This window comes from Mus caroli, unplaced genomic scaffold (assembly GCF_978045245.1).
Source record: "Mus caroli unplaced genomic scaffold, Mus_caroli_1 scaffold_5, whole genome shotgun sequence".
Classification (NCBI taxonomy): Eukaryota; Metazoa; Chordata; class Mammalia; order Rodentia; family Muridae; genus Mus; species Mus caroli.
This window is the reverse complement of record NW_028227260.1, coordinates 128,024,858-128,033,298: the sequence shown is the minus strand read 5'-3', so window position 1 is coordinate 128,033,298 and position 8,441 is coordinate 128,024,858. Positions and strand designations below refer to the sequence as shown.

The following is an 8,441-nucleotide window of genomic DNA, read 5'->3' as shown; positions in this document are numbered from 1 at the left end:
GTCCTGAGGCTGGAGATATTGTCACACACCCCTCCCCAACCTCCCCACCCAGGACTGGGAGCTTTCTGAAATTGGAGCCCTGAGTCTCCTCCCTTAAGCTGGCGAGTCTCCAGCCTGAGGAACCAAATGAGCTGCTTCCATACTCAGGAGCATCTCCAGGACTAGTGCCCTATGCATTCTTTGGTATTCGAAGCACCCAGAAGGTTGGCATCTAAGGCAGAGCAACTGGCTCGAATCTGTCCAGAAAGGTTGCCTGACAGGTAGAACTCCTGTCCTCTGGCTGGCCAGAACGAGAAGGTTGTCCGTTGTAGGAAGACGGAGGGCCCACGTGGTGGGTCCCTGCAAAGGGGTGCTCCGGAGTCCGTTCAGGCCCTTTTATCTGCCCCACCCCACCCCCGTCCCAGCTGCCATGCAGAAACCCTCTCCCCAAAGAAGGCTGGCTGCCTAGGGAGGGCCCGCAGGGAAGGGGAAAGGAGAGAGCATGAGCACTGTGGGGGCTGGGAGAGGCTGGAGAGGTGGTGGAGGGCCGAGGGCCAGAGACCAAGCAGCAAGGAGCCTCTAGAGTCGCTGGAGAACGCAGAGGAAAAAAAGCTGAGGAAGAAAACCCATTCCGCCCCAGACACCAAGTATCTCCGGTTACCAGCGGAAAGGTGCTGCCTCAGAAGAGGTGATCAAAGCCGTTGAGAGCGGGCGATCACGTGAACAGAGAGAGAGAGAGAGAGAGAGAGAGAGAGAGAGAGAGGGGGGGGGGGGGGAGAGAGAGAGAGAGAGAGAGAGAGAGAGAGAGAGAGAGAGAGAGAGAGAGGAAGAGAAGAGAAGAGAAGAGAAGAGAAGAGAAGAGGAGAAGAGAAGAGAAGAGAAGAGAAGAGAAGAGAAGAGAAGAGAAGAGAAGAGAAGAGAAGAGAAGAGAAGAGAAGAGAAGAGAAGAGAAGAGAAAAAGCGGACAGACAGACCAACAAAGAGCCTAAGAGCCCAGAGGGAGGCCGGCAAGGAGGAGGCATGGACCAGGGGCTAAAGGAGCAGAATGGAGGGCTCAGCGCAAGGGCCTACTCCCTCTTTTTCCTTCTCTCCCTCACCATCAACTCTCCAGTCTCACACTTAGGGGGCCCTGTGACCAAATGGGAACTGCAGGGTCTGTTTGCCCGCCTAAGAAGCCCTTTCTTCTCCATCACACTCTGTCTACTCGGCTAGGTTTGACACTTCCCTCTCCCAGAACAACAAAATGGGCAGTAATTGGGCTTGGTAAATACTACTCCTTTCCAGCTTGCAAAGTACAGGGAATTCCCTGTTATCTGCAGGGGATGGGGTGGGGGTTGGGGGAAGCTTCCTCTAGGCCCTTGGAGTCTGGAATCTCCCTGACCTTAGAGTACCCCTCAAGGCTACTGGGACATGAGATCCAGGGTACCCAGAGTTCACTGAGCAACAACAAACGAAGGGTTGGGTAGGAGTCTAACTGTGCCAGGCAGAGTGCTAAGCGCAAGGACCTGCTGAACTGGACAAAACAATGCAGTCTGCCTTCTGGAAGCTTTTATTGTGAAGAGAGACAGGTCACAGACAGGCAGAAAAGACCGACTGCAAAAAGGTCTATACCAAGTGCCAGAGAGAATATGGAGAATGGAGACAGAACAGAACCTTTAGGAGGTAGGGGTTGGAGCAAAGCACTCAAGAGTTCTGGAGGCCAAAGGATTTAAGGACAGGTAGAGGAACTGTTCTGAACAGAAGGGCTGAAGCAAAGACCAACTCATAGTCGAACCTTCGTTGGTTCACAGTTAGAAAGGGAGATCTGTCATTTTAAAAGAAACTGAACTATAAACATTGCTATTTTTCTTTATCTAATTGCAGACCCTACTGCCGGCCCCTTGTTGCCACTGATTACTGGGAATTGGCTATAATTTTCCAAAGTGCTACCAATTCAACGAAAAACCTTGCTCAGTCTGCTTTTTCCATTGAGGAAGTTCGGGCCAGGAGGAAATGAAGTCAATATCCTGTCGTTCCCCAGTCCCCCTGCCCCACAACGATAAGAGGTGACCACCCACTCAGTGAGTATGGCCCAGAGGCACTAAAATCTCTACCCTGGCATTGCCCTGTTCCCTCAACACACACCATGGTCTTTCCATTCCTTGCTGGGATTGAACAATTAGAGCAGAGTCTCTCAATCCAGACTCTAGGTCCTTAGAGCAGGCCAGGTGTTCCTTGGCTATGTTAGTGCTCTCTTCTTGACTTCTTAATCTAATACAAATTATTTTATCTTGTTTAGTTTGCAGAAATAGATTCTATTCTCTGTTTCTCCTGAGGGTTTTTTTTTTTTACCAAGGACCCCAAGAACTTGGTATTTCTTTAACCTTACAGCCTTTCTTCTGGCCAACATCCAACTGCACTAGAAGTTGGGGAGTCTTACTAATCATTAGGGCATTTCGGTGCAAGGGAGGACATAACAGCTACCAGTTTTAGCTCTTGACTTCTACCATGCCATCCTCAAGGCTAAGAGATGTCATTTTGATAAGTGACTGGCTGGATTTCTCAGGGCAATGGGACCAAATTCCCAAATAGGCTGCAGACCCAATAGCACCCAAGCTTTTGCACGATCTAGTGGAAAGTCAATGCCCTCACCACCATCAGGCATGCTGTAGTTGTCACTCTACTGTTCTATCCATTTCTTAGTCTGTAACCATCTATTTCTCACTGAGGATCCCTCTGTACTCAGGACTAGGTACAGACTCCTTCCCACAAGGACCGTCTGCTCCATTAAGAAAGCCATTGAAAGCCGGGCAGTGGTGGCACAGGCCTTTAATCCCAGCCCTTGGGAGGCAGAGGCAGGCGGATTTCTGAGTTCGAGGTAGAAGCAGGCAGATGTTTGTGAGTCAAGGTCAGCCCAGTCTATAGGACAAATTGTAGCCAGCAGGACTACACAGTGAAAACTTGTATCAAAACTACTTGTTAAAGAAAGAGATGACACATTCTACACAGCAGGAGAGGATGTTAGCATTTATTCATTGTTGCTGTTGATTGAGACAGAGAATCATTATAGCTCAGGATGGCCTCAAACTCCACCTGTAGCAGAGAAATACATTGAATTTCTGAGTCTTCTACTTCTTCCTCCCAAGGGCTGAAATTACAGGCATGCAATATCATACCTGTTTTATGCAGTGCTGGGGATGGAACCCGGAGCTTTCTGCAAACTAGACAAATACTCTACCCAGTAGGCTATATATCCCCAGCCAAAATATAATCAATAATTTATTTTATGCTACTTATGAACTGTGTGGATTTCATATATGTGTTTATAGTTTTGAGATGTCTTACATTTAGCTCATATACTCTAGGCTAGCCTTGAATTCATGGCAATACCCCTGTCTCACCCTCCCCCCAACTCAGTTAGCTGTGAAGGTTTTAGTTAGGGAGACTCAGTTTTTTCTGTAGAGTAGGAATAATAATGGCCCACACAGGGTCTTCATGTGAAGATGTGTTGATAATTTATGGAAAAAAAGCCAAACACAGAATCTAGTTGTCTTACTTTTTTGTGGCTATGTTACTACACACCTACTATCCAAAGATAACCAACTACTATCAACCTTTTAGTGCATTTTCTTCCAGGTTTTGTTTTGGTTCGTTTTATGTTTTGAGCCTTACCATGTAGCCCATGGGCTACCCCAAATTCTCCATCTTCTTGTGCCAACCCCCCTAGTGCTGAGATCATTTGTGGGCACTACCACCCACAGTCTTTCCATGTTTAGAGGGGTGGGAGAAGCACAGTCTTTTGTAAGACAGGATGGTCTGGAACTTACTGTGGACCCAAGAGTGACCTTTAACTTCTGATTCGCCTGCCTCTACCGTTTCACTGCTAGAATTACCATCACTTTTTTTTTGGGGGGGGGGCTTTTCGAGACAGGGTTTCTGTGTAGCCCTGGCTGTCCTGGAACTCACTTTGTAGACCAGGCTGGCCTCTAACTCAGAAATCCGCTTGCCTCTGCCTCCCAAATGCTGAGATTAAAGGTGTGCTCCACCACTCCTGGCTTGCCATCACTTCCAAAAAAAAAAAAAAAAAAGTGGTGTTGGGGATTGAATCCAGGGCTCTAATGTTTTAGGCAAGCATTTTACCAACTGAGCTACATCCCTGTCTCCAAATCTATTTTCATCAAATAATTTATGATTAACATAATACATAAGGTTATAGCTTACTTTTTAACTTAAATTTACAACAGTAAGTTCCTTGATATTTGTAAACATTATCTTAGTGATCACATCACTGTTCATTGTGTAGATTCCTGGTGTGTTTTCAAAGCTCCTAGGCATACCGGTTCCTTTGTTCTTTACCCCTGACCAACTCAGCAATGCCCTTAATGACACAGGCCCTTGCCGAAGACAATTACAGAAGCACCTGTTTCCCATGCTGTACATCACATCCAATTCTCCCCCAGGCAATCGATTGGGATCTCTACTTTCACTTAGGCATCTCCACAGATGTCTGTCCTTACACTTTGAAAAGTTAATTTGTAACTTAGCATACAAAGTCATTAAAATACCAAATGCCTCACAAATGTGCTTGCCGTTCTTGAACAGGGGTCGTACTAATTTCTGTGTTCCAATTTTGGTACACGAACTGCCGAAGTGAACACTGTCATTACACTTAATGGAAGCCAAGGCATACTCAGGCCTTTTGGTGCCATGTGTACACCGACATACTTTAGCCTCAGAGGATCATCTTCTCTTTCAGCTTATGATCTTTCTTGGTACTAGGCTCTAGCCTGCCTTCTGAGCCCAGGCTCCAATGGCGGCTTCCTTAAGAAGTTATGTTTCTGCTAACCAGAGTTAGCACCTCCAATGTTTGGTAGCACTCACAGGTCCGTTTTTGAGATAGATCTCATGAATCCTACGTTGGCCTGGATCCACTGTACATAACCAAAGATGTCACTGATGGTCTGATCCTCCTGCCTCTTCTCTTCCAAGTTCTAGGAGTACCACCTGGTTTTATGCACGCAAAGCAAGTGCCACACTAGCTGACCTACATCTCCTGTAAACTCAGTTTTTGGTGTGTATGTTGAGGGGTGGGGTTAGCTTCTCGCTATGTACTCCAAGCTGGCCTAGAACTTGAGTTCTTCCCACCACGGTCTTCAGAAGGCTAGAGAAGCAACTTTCGTGCCATCAAGGTTGTGCCCTAAACTCAATTTTGCTTTCACCCAAATGGTAGGCCAGAATGTAAGCACTGTAGCCACTATCAGGACTTAGGGACCTGATGGAGAGGAAAGGTACTGTAGCCCTTTCCCAGCTGAGTGGTAAAAGATATAAGGGACTAGGAGAGGGTGTAGAGAGGAAGGGGGAGCTTTCCTTAGGCCATTTCTTTCTTCCTTAGGCAAAGTCTTGACAATTACATTTCTGAGTTTCTCTAATCTGAGAGTAGAACCATCAGGTAGCTGGTTTACTCTGGTATTAATAAAGCTTACCAGGCATGTCCCTGGAAGGTGGCCCTCTAGCTTCAGGACAGAGGTGTCCTTAGTCCTTGGCCAGAAGGTTTGGTCTGGAGCAGGCAGGTCTGGGCTCCAGGGAATGAGAAAAAAGGAAAAACCTACCAGAGTTCTAGAAGGAATGGGGTTAAAGGGGCAATCCTGGGGGTGAGAGTTAATTTTAAGGTGAAATGTTCATCTTAAATCAGTAGAAAAGAATGTATTATTCAGTGAATGGTTTTGCAGTGTGTGACTATTGGAGGAAAATAAGTTAGCACTTCATGTCATCACCCAAGAAAATCATAAAGGGATATAGTGATAGCCAGTTAGTGATTGCTTTCAGAGATGGGACTGAGGGATGAAGCCTAAGGCCATACACATACTAAGCATGTGCCCTAACACTGAGCTAGCTACTCAGTCAAGTTCTTGGATGCAAGATACGGCACCTAATCCTAATGAAAGCACACAAAGCTCTTTGCTGGCAGCTATCTGTGATCTTGTTGTGACTAAAACTGTGAAGAACCGGGGCAGAGAAATAGCTCGGTTAGTGAAGTACTCCCCTAGCATGTTATGAATCCCTGTGTTCTAGCCCCAGCCCCAGTGCCAGAGAAACCTGAGCATGGTGGCACACACCTCTAATTCCAGCAAGAATTGGAGGCAGGGAGGTCAGAAGTTCAGGGTCATCTTCAGCTACAAAGCAATTTTGAGGCCAGCTCTAAGTTGCACAAGACCTGCTCAAAAACACCCCCCCCCAAAAAAAAAACCACGAAGCATCAGCCTCTTAAAGAGGGATGCTGTACAGCCAAGTCCATGTCACAGGCCTGACTTCTTTAGGATGCCTTGACACTGGGGTCCCCTTCAGAGACTTGCTGCTATTCTAGACACAGGTACCTTCAGGATTCATTGTTCTACAACCCCCCTGCCCCCGCCCCTCTGCTCCAAGCATTGTAATGCTAAAATCCAGAGGGAGCTATAGTATCTGACTAGCAAGCTCTAGGTGACATATTTGACCTAGCTGCCAGTGGATTTACTTTAAATCATCTGAGAACTGGGATACTGAGCCACCAAAACTAGGAATATCAGTGCTGGAAAGATTGCTAAGTGGTTAGAGCACATGCTCTAAAAAGCTCTTGAACAGGACCCGAGTTTAGCTCCAAAAATCCTTATCAGGTGGTTTCACAACTTCATAGAGCCCCAGCCCCACTGGGATCTGAGGCCACCTGTGTACACTCCCGACACACACTTCATTAAAAATAATACCAAAAAAAAAAAAAAACCTTTAAAAAAAACCCTCAAACTGTTCATTATAGTTACTGACTTTTTTTTTTTTTTTTTTTTTTTTTGGTTTTCCGAGACAGGGTTTCTCTGTATAGCCCTGGCTGTCCTGGAACTCACTCTGTAGACCAGGCTGGCCTTGAACTCAGAAATCCGCCTGCCTCTGCCTCCGGAGTGCTGGGATTAAAGGCGTGCGCCACCACGCCCGGCTGGACTTTTTTTTTTTTTTAAGGCATGGTTTCACTTTGCAGCTTTGGGTAGCCTGGACCTCAAAACAAAACAGGCTGGCTTTGAACTCAAATTCACAGAGATCTGTCTGCCTCTGCTTCTCAAGTGCTGGGATTAAAAGTGCGTAGCACTATGCCTGGTGTGCCACTATGCCTGGGCCAGTTGCTGACTTGCTTTTTGTTTTTTTTGGACAAGGTTCTACTGCTTTAATCTTAGCATTCGGGATGTCAAAGCAGGTGAATCTTTGTGAGCTCAAGGAAGCCAGGCTGGTCTACAGATAGAGTTACAGGGCAGCTAAGGCTACGTATAGAAACCCTGTGTTGAAAAGCCAAGCCAAATAACAAAAAAAAAAAAAAGAAAGAAAGAAAGAAAAGAAAAGAAAAGAAAAGAAAAGAAAAGAAAAGAAAAGAAAAGAAGAAAGGAAAGAAAGGGGAAAAAAGGAGAAAGAGAGAAAAGAAAAACTGATTCTCTTGCCTCTACCTCTCCAGTGTTGGGGATTACAGATACCACTACACTATGCTCAGCTAGTATCCCCATTAAAAATACATTTATTTATTTATTTATTTATTTATTTATTTATTTATGGAGGTGTACCATGTCACACATGTGGAGACCAAATGACGACCTTTGGGAGTCTGTTTTCTTCCTCCACCACTTGGATCCCCAGGGTTAACTCAGATCAGGCTTGATGGCCAGTAACTTAACCTTCAGAGCTATCTCACAGGCTGTTAGTATCACCATTTTATAGACAAACTTGAAGATACCTTTGATCACACAGCTAGTAAGGAAGTACAGGGTGAAGCTGAGACTTGGTACCAGCTTCCTTTGCTTTAAAGACCATGCTTGCGCTGGAGACGTAACTCAGTTTGCAGTGTTTGCTTATCATCACCAAGCCTTAAGCTTGATCCCTAACACCCCATAAACCAGATATGCTGGAGAACGCCTGCAATCCCAGTACGTAGGAGGTGGAGACAGGAAGATGTTCAAGTTCATCCTTATCTGCCTGGTGAATGAATTCAAATCCTGTCTGAGCTACTTGAGACCCTGTCTCAAAGAAAAGCTTACGCTTGTTGTTTACTGTGTCGTAAAGTGACTGCCTGTGACTGGCCTCAACAGGCCCATCTCTGTGAATTCAAGAACAGCCTACTTTACAGAGTGAGTTCCAGAACAGCCAAAGCTACACAGAGAGACTCCATCTCAAAAACAAAACAAAACAAAACAAAACAAAACAAAACAAAACTACAACAACAAAAGAAACAAAACAAAACAAGAATAAAAATGAAGAAAAGAAAGTAGGAAAGATCTCAAATAAGGCCATAGACAATCCAGAAGAAAATAGGTGACCATGCTTCTGATCTTGGAAGTAGGGGCAGGTGTTTTAGGCGTACAAGTAGTTGAAGGGACGATGATGGATGCCATAGATTTAGCTCTATAAAAACGTAAAAAACTGCTCTCTTTCTCTCGAACCGGGCGGCCTCAGCCATGAACAATGCAGCA

The 8,441-nt window shown here is 45.7% G+C and overlaps 1 pseudogene; it reads right to left on the bottom strand.

The window, feature by feature from the left end:
• Nucleotides 1-4,515: 4,515 nt before the first annotated feature.
• On the bottom strand, nucleotides 4,516-4,616 carry LOC147004798 (U6 spliceosomal RNA; annotated as a pseudogene).
• Between the last annotated feature and the right edge of the window lie 3,825 nt (nucleotides 4,617-8,441).